This window comes from Dermacentor albipictus, chromosome 1 (genome assembly GCF_038994185.2).
Source record: "Dermacentor albipictus isolate Rhodes 1998 colony chromosome 1, USDA_Dalb.pri_finalv2, whole genome shotgun sequence".
Classification (NCBI taxonomy): Eukaryota; Metazoa; Arthropoda; class Arachnida; order Ixodida; family Ixodidae; genus Dermacentor; species Dermacentor albipictus.
The window spans coordinates 486425393-486436844 of NC_091821.1; positions in this window are offsets into that span (position 1 = coordinate 486425393).

The following is an 11452-nucleotide window of genomic DNA, read 5'->3' on the forward strand; positions in this document are numbered from 1 at the left end:
TTTAAATGTGCGAACTAACCGACGCCACGCCTGAAGAGTTCGTTAAATTGCAGGAACTTATGTTCTCTTTCCCAACAGTGAACCTTTGATACTAAAATATTTATTTGCGAAAAGCTCAGCCCGAGCGTTTCAGGCGAAATGGACAAAAGAAGACATAGATTCGAGCAGGATTTGATTCAATGCTCTCACAATTTCTTTGAATTTGAAAGCTATTCTTTGGCAATGTTGATGAATTTGAACTATGCTCTATACTTTTTACACGCGCCTCACGCGAGCACACAGCTGTAAGTGAAAAAGGTCAGTCTGATCGCCACTTTGCTAGTCTTACTGCGCCACTTGCCATAGTAAACACAGGATTTGAAAAATCACTGAAGCAAAGGAGATCAAAAAAGGAAACCTAGTCCCTCTGTTTATATTGATAGATATCCCGTTCTTTCTAGGAAATTGAAATACGAAGCAAATATCCCTTGCGTAATAAAATAAAAAAAAATAAAAATTAAGCAACGCAAATCACTGGTAACTGTGCTGTAACTTTCTAGCGCAGTCTGATAACATTTCAACGGTGGTCACCTGTAGGATCTGTAGGCTAAGGAAGTGAACAGAACATTAAAGAATGGGATCAGAGAGGGGGAGAGATAACACAGTGGATAGAGTGAAATGGGGACCTATTTACATAAACGATAGTTGAAGGGCTGATGATGCTTGCATTGTTCAGTACGTGGGAAGCTGTCTTTAGGGCGATGAGGGCAAATTAGTAAGATACTTCTGTGCTATGGAACATGTTTACTGATATGTTTGATTATTGTTTGTACACTTGCCGGCGGGCAAGTGGAGGAAAATTGTTGACGCGTAGAAGAGATCAAGCCTCCAATAGTTCACTTAAAGGCAAATTATAGCGAATTTAATTTATACAGACCCCACATAATGGAGAATACGTCTCAACGCAAGCATTTTGCACGTACCTGGCAATTTATTTAGTTTAAGAATGATCATTGTATTGCTCGATAGCTGAATATGTCAGTGTAAGGCTAGTATGCTCAGGTGAACACGGCTGGCGAATGTGCGTGATCACAACGACACGATAAAGGAAAAGCCATGAAGGTGTGAGGCCGATGACGAGGTTTGCATGACGATGGTTTCTGAAACTGCTGCTTTGGGACGACTGTGGCCAGACGGTTTGACAACGATGGCGAAAGCGATGTTTCAATTTTCGCTACGAGTGATACTACATGTGCACCTAGTTCTTAACATCACTGTGACCTAGCCTTCATAACTTTCGTATAAGTGGCTACAAGGACTACCAAAATATCCTCCCTATGTTACCTCAGTGGCTGTAGCGTTGCGCTGCTGAGCTTGATGTTGCGGGTTCGATCCCTATCGCGGAAGTTCCATTTTGATGGGGGTGAACCGCAATATCTCTTGTGTACTTACGTTTAGCTGCGCGTTAAAGAGTCACCGGTATCCAATATTAATCCGAGTCTCCAACTAAGGGTACTTCACTATCAGATCGCAGTTTTTTCCCGCTAAGCCGAAGAAATTAATTTGAGCAACAAAAAACGATTGATTTTATATCTTGAGGCGAAGTTTGAATGAAACACAGTTTTTAGATGTGCCAGGAACCATGTGAAACCTGGTTTAAATGGACACCACGTGGTCTTTGAATGACTAGGAAGTCATTGTGGAATTCTCGGAAACGAAGTGCTCAATGTGCTCATCAGAAAGAACATCACATCTTAAGAACACGCGACCGGAGAGAACGTCGCCGGTCTGCGCGTAATTATACCACTTTGAATGGATCAGAGCACATGTGAGGCTAGCTCTGCTACATTTCTTGAACAGAACTGTGAGAGTTCGGCTTCTTTGTATATTTTCACATGAAAATCCTACGTGAATTATGTATGCACGTGGGAGTCGAGTTTCACGTAGCACTTACATATAGCGCATCCTGCGATCACTGTCATCTTGTGATGTGCTTCCAAAGAACTGCTTTTTTTGTTGGTTGTCATAGGATAGGAGTCTATAGAAAAAAATGTATAGGCGGTACGCAGACGTTGCATGAAAATTGACAAATCGTATGAAAGGCAATACTTGCAGACAAATAAAGGAAATTTTATTTACGTGAAATGAAGAAAATCATATTTTTTTTAAGAAACACACATTATTGATGCGAAGCACACTGCAGTGAATTCGCATGAACACTCGCCTACTTTTGTCTTAGTTTTGGCACCAAATATTTGGCCATTATAGTGCACGAGAAACAATTCCGGCGATTCGTAACGGTTCCTCATGTTTCTAGGAGTGAAACACTAAGGGCATGCCTCAATTCGTACCTATGTTATACATGTTGACGTCCCCGCCCCAAACATTTGCGTTCCTCTCAGATAAGTACAGGTTACCACTAATTCCAAAACAATATTTCGGCTACTAATGTTCAACCGAACATTCTACCGCTGACCGACTATAGCGGCTTCTGTTAAGAAGTCGAAGCATTTGAATTTCAATTTAAATTGTGGTATATGTGTAAAAAAATACTGATTCTGTTCCCGAACGGGAATCAAGCTCCTTCGATATCGATCCGGTTCGAGTTAATTATATAGAAATAAAATATTATGATTCGCCAAAAGGTTGAGCGCGGCTCAATTGATCTTCAGCATCCAATGTTGCTGCCGTGGAAGGCGGAGCGAACAAGCTAAAACAGCTAATTTGTGTCTGCAATATTGTACGCGGAAGAACTGCAGCATGACGTCACCGACGCAAGGGCGGAAGGAAAAATTAAATTAAATTATGGGGGTTTACGTGCCAAAACCACTTTCTGATTATGAGGCACGCCGTAGTAGAGGACTCCGGAAATTTCGACCACCTGGGGTTCCTTAACGTGCACCTAAATCTAAGCACACGGGTGTTTTCGCATTTCGCCCCCACCGAAATGCGGCCGCCGTGGCCGGGATTCGATCCCGCGACAAGGGCGGAAGGAAGGCTTCCTAAAGTGAAAGTTCAGTTTACATTGCTACAGCAAACATATCACATTTATCTAGGCTAGTCAGAATCTATATATAAGTCTAAGAGGCACGACTATAAGCAGTCTTGGAAATGTATGGCGTGCCGCAAAACTAAGGCAACTGTGCCCATTTATATGGAACCCGGTGATAGCACCGTCACGGGGATTCTGTTTGATATTAACGGGAAATTAAATGAGCTGCTTCTCTGAAGAACCCTATCCATGACATGGAGGCTTTCTTAACGCACATGTGCGCCCACTATGGCACGGTACTCGTCACCGTCGCAGAGCTCTCAAGCGAAATTCAGCAACTAAAAATAAAGTTTCAAAACTCGAAGAAGTTAGAGCAGGCGCTGAACTCAGGAGAGTGTCTGCTGCTGTAAATGACCTTGAATACCACAGTCGAAAGTTGAAACTTGAAATCCATGGGCTGGCGAAACGTGACAGTGAGTTCCTCATGACCAGAACAAACTTCCTCGCTAAAGGACTGGAACTTGGTCCTTTTAACGAGCAGCCCGTCTCAGCCGTTCACCGTCTTCCTTCACGAAAAGATGAGACAGCAGCCGCGATTGTTAGCTTCACGCAACAGTCGAAAAGACACAAATGGCTCGAAAAAAGGAAGGCTATATCAAGGGTAGAGTCTAATACTTACATATCCGAAAACCTAACCGGGTATAATAGATCGTTGCTCAAGGTTGCAAAGGAATGGGCTCCCGTAAACAATTTCAAATTTTTGTGGCATTGCAATGCAAGAATATTAGCCCCAAAAGAAGACCATGCCCGTGTACATGTAATCAAGGCCGAAACCGATCTCGAAAAGCTTAAAGTGTGATACTGAAGTCCGCACGTTTTCTAGTTTTGACATGGCTTCCATTGACTCGTTATCCCCGTCTGACTTGTTACATTTTGTTCGACAACACCAAAAAAAATCTACTCGATACCTCCATCTCAATCTCCAGTCAGTGCTAAACAAGCATGACACGCTCGACCTTTTTTTTCAGCAGCTTGACATGTCAGTTTGATTTCATCATGCTGTCTGAAACGTGGTATGACCAGCACTCAGTCGTATGGAAACTGCCTAAATGTCAATGCTTTATGAAAAACCGAGAAGCATCGCGCGGCGGTCGTGTTAGTGTGCTTGTTCGTGGTAACACCGATGAAAGGTGCATCAATGAATTTTGCTCTATTAATGATCACTATGAAGTCCTACAGTCTTCATGGCTCGAACTCTCTACTCAGTTTTCTACCGTCCGCCAAGCGGTAATTTAGACCATTTCTTTGAGTTTCTTGAAAAGTTCTTTTTTTATTTGTGTGAATTGCAACTTAAGCTCGTGTTGGGCGGCGATGTCGATATCGATATGGTGCTCGACAATCCCTTGAAGCGAAATTTTGAAGCAATTATACACACACACGTTTGCTTCAATGTCATATCATCATGCATCTACGTGTATCGACATATTCATTACAAACATTGCTTCAAGTAAGATTAAATGGGGGTGTTTTCCAGTGGCCTTAGTGACCATACGCCTATATGTCTAAGTCTGAACCATACATTTCAATGATGAAGTGCTACTGATACCTTCATACAAGCGATCACGCAAAATGCGTTATAACATTTCAGTGCCGAATTAGGAAGCACAGGCCGGACGGATATTTATGGCACGCAAATTCCGGATTTCCCATATGAAATTCTTCGTCAGACTATTTTCTTCTTGTGGCCAGACATTTTCTCTTTACTATTACGAAAAAACAACCTTCCAGAGTAAGCAAGCCATGGGTCCCAAAAAAGTTCCCCATCAAATAAAAGCAAAAAGCAGCCTTTATGGTAAATTCATCAAGTGACGAGATCCAAATGACTGGAACAAGTTTAACCGCTGTCGCAATCGTCTCACGAACGAGCTGAGCATCGCGAAAAAGCCGTTATCATACTGAATTGATCAATTCATGTGTAGGGGACAGCCAGGGCACATGGAAACAGCTGTATGATTTGCGCAATCATGCGCCTACTCCCCAGTCACCTGTGCAGATTGTGAGTAATGATGTTCAAATAACTGGTTAGTTACTGGCTCACGCATTCAATGATTTTCTAGTCAGTAATAATAATAATATTCCCGTATGCATGAGTGCCTGTGAGTTCCTAAGAACAAGAGTTCCAGACACGATTTTCTTGCACCCAATCAATGAATCAGAGTTAACACGCCTTCTCTCTGAACTGAGAAACAACCGTAGCCTGGATGTAGATAATCTGCAGGTAAACCAATTAAATATGTCCTATGCATTGTTGTCATATTGCTGGTGTACATGTACAACTTATACTTCCATGCCGGAGTCTTCCCGCATAAAATTCAAGTCGCTAAAGTAAACCCGTTATTCAAGCGTGGTCACAGGACTCTTATGACAAATTAATAGCCCATATCCATTTTGCCAGTCTTCTCAAAAGGCGTTGAAAAGGGTATATTTAAACGTCTTTCTGTATTTCATGAAAATAAAAACCTCCTAACGCGCTGTCAGTAAGCCTTGCGTAAACATCGGTCTACACAGCTTGCCCTGTTGGATCAAAATGACTTTATTCTCAAAAACATCGAAGAGCGCATTCTCACACTTGCAGTATTAATAGATTGTAGGAAAGCGTTCGACTGCATTAACCATGAACTTATATTTAATTAATTGACTAACTATTGTACTCGTGGCGTTGCCTTTGATTTATTTAAATCATATCTAAGATCCAAACTTCAGTTTACACACGTAAATAACCTCTTCTCTCAGTTAAGGAACACAAGGATAGAAGTGCCGCAACGGGAACCTACTTGGCCCTCTCCTTTTCAATATCTATGGTAATGATATTGTCAATATTGACAATGACACCAAATACATAATCTGTGCTGAAGACACTACAATACTGTTTTCCTCTCGCTATACCTCATACTTATTAAGGACTGCTAATGCAGTGATAGAAACCTTCATAAGTGGTCCGTTTAAAATGGTCTCATAATTAGCAATACTAAGACTAAGGCCATATTATTCCAAGCCAAGAACAAAAACGCCACGCTGCGTGCTGACATCCCACTTACTTCGGAGAGAATATAACCAGTGAAGTCAGTTAAAAGCCTAGGGGTCATTTTGACTACGATATATCATGGAATATTTACATACTATCACTTGTCACTAAAATTTCACAGATAGTTGCACTGGTTTTTTTCCCTTAGGTACCTTCTACGGCAATGTAAAAATGCTCATATATAACTCCCTTTTTATCAGTCATCTGAATTATTGCTGCCTTTTTTGGGGTACAACATCTGTAACAAGTATAGGTCGGTTATTGACCCTCAGAAAAAAAATAATATCTGTGTGATGTACCAAATGGGACTCCCCAGTGAACCTCTGTTCCAAGAAGATACACGAAGTGCATAGTTCATACAATTACAAGTATTGTCCGTGCATACATTGGGGAGTGTAAATCGAATAACAATTATATCCGTTCCATAGCTAACCTTAAACAGAACATACGTCATACGGGGCACAACACCGCTTCGGACATGGAGTGCTCACCCGTGCTCACGTTTCAGGTGTCCCTTCTTCTGGCGTTGCCTGCTGCCCTGTGCGCAACTGGCCCATTTATCTGGAAACAGCCACCGGACCGCTTCATGAATCGCACGCAACTGCCAGCCTTGGATGGAACTCAGTTCATCTGCTGGCAACCAGGATCTTCAAAGCCAACTGCTTCGACAGACAGCATAGGCTGCACAGTATTTAAACGACCATCCGCATCCGGCGCGCTGGGGCACAACACCGCTTCGGACATGGAGTGCTCACCCGTGCTCACGTTTCAGGTGTCCCTTCTTCTGGCGTTGCCTGCTGCCCTGTGCGCAACTGGCCCATTTATCTGGAAACAGCCACCGGACCGCTTCATGAATCGCACGCAACTGCCAGCCTTGGATGGAACTCAGTTCATCTGCTGGCAACCAGGATCTTCAAAGCCAACTGCTTCGACAGACAGCATAGGCTGCACAGTATTTAAACGACCATCCGCATCCGGCGCGCTGGGGCACAACACCGCTTCGGACATGGAGTGCTCACTCGTGCTCACGTTTCAGGTTGGTTACTTGAACCGCTGTTCTTGTCTGAAAAGTAGCAACCGGTGTCTTTTTGCGGTGTCGTGCCCCAGTGAGCTAATGTCATTACTGAAGCGTGGCAAAAACTTGTTTTGTTTATGCATATGTCGGTTGCGCCTACTTCTATCCGGTGATATAGAATCAAACCCCGGGCCGGATGTGCTCGATAACGTTCTCGCAACCTTGCAACGTATTGAATCCGGCCAGGACGAGATTCGTAATGACCTGCGAGCACTAAAGAATTGGCAGGCGTCAGTTGATGTCGAGCTGAAGCAGCTGTCGACTAGGCTCCGGGCTGTAGAAGTCGATATTGTTTCAATGAAAAGTTCCGTAAACGACACATCGCCCGAATCACTGAATATAGCAAAATGCATTTCTACACAGCTAAAAACAATACAATCGCGCTGTGAAGACACAGAAAATAGACTTCGCCGCTGCAACTTGCTATTCTTTGGAATCAAAGATGACAAAAGCGAATCATGGTCATCATCAGAATCAAAAATCATTGACATATGTAACCAACACCTTGGAATCACTATCGATCCAGCTCAAATAGACCGCGCGCATCGCCTCGGTCAATACAACGATGAGAAGAATAGACCGGTCATAGTCAAGTTCGCCTTTTTTAAGGATAAGCAGCGCGTAATAGAAAAAGGCCACAAGTTCAAGAACACTGATTATGCTGTTCGTGAGGACTTTTCTCTGCAAACCCGTATCGCTCGGCGCAAACTGATTGACTTCGCAAAAACCAAGAACGCGCAATTTAAGCTAACCCTCGATAAACTAAGAATCGATAACAATGTGTACACATACGATGCAGCGTCCGCCGCTGTTATCCCCCTACCCAGATAGCAAAGACCTAGGCTGGGAACACGTGTCTTTAAGAAAAAACCCAATTCAATACACGAGCCTATCGTGCCCTCGCACCTATCTATATCATTAACTAACATTCGTAGCATTCTTCCTAAACGCAATGAAGTTTCGTCATACTTAGACGACTGCGAATGTGATGTATTAGCACTTACGGAAACTTGGCTCAGCTCTGAAATTACGGATGGCGAAGTTCTACCCGATTCTAATGTTTACACTATCTATCGCAGAGATAGGGACGACAGAAGAGGTGGTGGGGTATTGCTCGCCACAAAAAAACATATCCCGTCATTTCTTGTGCCGATGTCATCCAGTCTCGAAATTCTGTGGGTCAGCGTAACATTTCCCCAATCGAATACAATTTATGGTGTATGCTACAGACCACCCGAGAGCTCCTACAATTTTCTTTCCGAATTACACGATAACATTACATCTATTCGATCCAAATATAACAAAGCTGATATTTTTCTTCTTGGTGACTTTAACTTTCCAGACATTGACTGGCAAAACTTGCGAGGCCAATCACGTGCATCTTGTGAGTTCGTTCAACTAACACTTGATTTTTCATTTGTGCAATTAATAAACCAGCCTACTCGTATCAATAATATTTTAGATCTTGTTCTATCATCCGCGCCCGAGAGGGTTAACGCTATCACTTTTACGGATGGGTTCAGTGACCACCGGTTGTTGCAATTCACAGTTCATACACCTTCACGCTCACGTCAACTGAAAACTAAACAAGTATTTGATTACAAAAGAGCAAACGTCAGCGCTATAAACAATGGTATGGAAAGCTTCACGTCCTCATTCTTAGCAACTTTTTCTGAGCGGACATTGAACGAGAATTGGTGCCTGTACAAGGAAAAGTTAATGGAATTAGCACATGCGCATATACCAAAGCTTTCATTTCGCGTTAACTCATCGAAACCATGGTTCACTAAAGCTCTTCTTACTCTAAAGAATAAAAAGAAGCGTCTTTACAGGATGGCCAAACGTGTTGACACACCTGCGTCTTGGAGCAAACACAAGTCTTGTGATGCAGCCTACTGTAATGCCCTGCGTCAAGCCAAGCAAAAGTATTTCTCTTGCGATCTGCAATCACTACTTCAAAACAACCCCAAAAAATTTTGGAAAACGATCTCTCCCGTTAAAGATTCCGACATTTCACAGCTACGTGATAGCTATGGCTTACCGATTGCACGAGAGCTTTCAGCATCTATCTTTAACAATTACTTCACGTCCGTATTTACAGAGGAAGACCTTTCAAATATACCAACACCCATCGAACTCGATTGTACATACATGGCCCCCATCAACATAACAACCACTGGTGTTGCTGAGCTGATCAACAACCTCAAGATGTCAACTTCTTCCGGCATGGACGGTATAAATTCAAAAATCTTAAAATATACTGTAGTTTCCTCTAGCAAAGTCCTTTCCTGCTTGTTTCAACAGTCCCTCTCAACAGGGGAAGTTCCGTATGACTGGAAGGTCGCTAAAGTTATACCTTTCTTTAAATCTGGCGATAAAAGCGCTGTTAACAATTACCGCCCAATATCACTAACAAGCGTTCCCGGTAAGTTACTAGAACACATAATCTTTTCAAACGTAGCAAATCACTTGGAAACTAACAAGTTCTTCTTTAAACATCAGCATGGATTTAGAAAAGGACTATCATGTGAAACGCAACTATTCGAATTGACTACAGATATTTTCCTAAACATGGATAAGAGCATACAAACAGATTCCATCTTCATAGACTTCGCTAAGGCTTTCGATCGTGTTGCTCATTGCCGTCTCATAGCTAAACTCTCATGCTTAAATATCGATTCCCTAACAGTATCTTGGATAAGAAATTTCTTGTCATTCCGTAAGCAATTCACCGTCGTCGATAACTTTATTTCTAGTATTAGCGATGTAACATCTGGTGTCCCACAAGGAAGCGTACTCGGACCGTTACTTTTTCTGATCTATATTAACGACCTGCCATCCGAAATAACGTCATCCATTCGCCTGTTCGCAGACGATTGTGTGATCTATCGTGAAATCTGCTCAACTTCCGATCACGTCGCTAACTAACTGGTGCTCTTCTTGGCAAATGACTCTAAACACTGATAAATGCAAACTGATAACATTCACCCGCAAAAAGACATTTTCCGCTTTCGATTACTCACTTGATAACAACCCCGTCACACGCTCCAACTCATACAAGTACCTCGGCATTCTCCTTACACCTAACCTGTCATGGTCTGCGCACATCGAAAAAATAACTGCTAAAGCTTCACGTACGCTCGGCTATCTTAAACGCAACCTTCGTGATGCTCCTGTCCTCACCAGACAACTCGCTTATCAGACTTTTGTAAGGTCACAACTGGAATTCGCAGCCCCTATCTGGTCACCTCGCCAAGCTTACCTAATCGCATCTCTCGAATCGATCCAAAACCGCGCCGCCCGCTTCATTGTCAGAGACTATCACCGCGACTCTAGCGTGACTAGCATTAAGTCATCTTTATCTCTCTCATCTTTTGAATCACGAAGAACCATAGCATTGCTTTGTCTATTTCACAAGATAATCCATAGCACGCACCCGTCCACTCTGCCGCTCACTCGTCCATCTCGTACATCTCGGCGTTTACATAATCATCTCAGTTTCCAGCGTATCTTTGGCCGAACAAATGCTTTCAATTCTTCCGCATTACCACGTGCCATTCAACATTGGAATAACCTACCAAATGACATAGTTGACATTCTTGACCCAGTATCCTTCAAAGCACGCTTATGCATATTATTTCCATAATTCGTCACAACTAAACCATACTGCGCACCTAAGCAAATACTTGTAGCGAAGTTGTATAGGTTTTTCTTTTTGTTTTGTTTGAATGTTTGTTTTGAATTGCTTTAACACTATTACAGACTTGTTCTTTCACCTTCACCTCCTACCATTTGTACAATCTCTTGGTACTTTTTTTTGTTACTTCACACAGTCGTTTGTTTCATTTATCCCGTTATTTATATTGTTAGATATTTGTTCTTTCATATTTACTCGCTAACAATGTATAATTTTTTTTACTCCTGTTTTTGGTAATTCCCTGTATCCTCCCCTCACGCAATACTCCTTCGGGAGCCTGTGAGGTAAATGAATAAATAAATAAATAAATAAATAATCAAACATGATCTCCAGAATACTGGTATGTAACGCAAGGCACGCTAATTCTGGAACGTAAATGATTGTTTATACGCTGCCTGCCTAACTCCACACACTGATCACAGATGATATTCATGTTTTGCAGTCTTCGTTAACTAGTCTGTATAATTATTATTGCTTCTAGCCCTCGTTTTGGGCTCAATACCCTGTACTTGTTGATCACAATATTAGTTTTGATGCATCATCTGTTATAAGTACACACGACTGATCTGAGTGCCGTATTTTTCCCATGCTGCTGATTTTGTGATATTATGTAAGCTAAGTAAC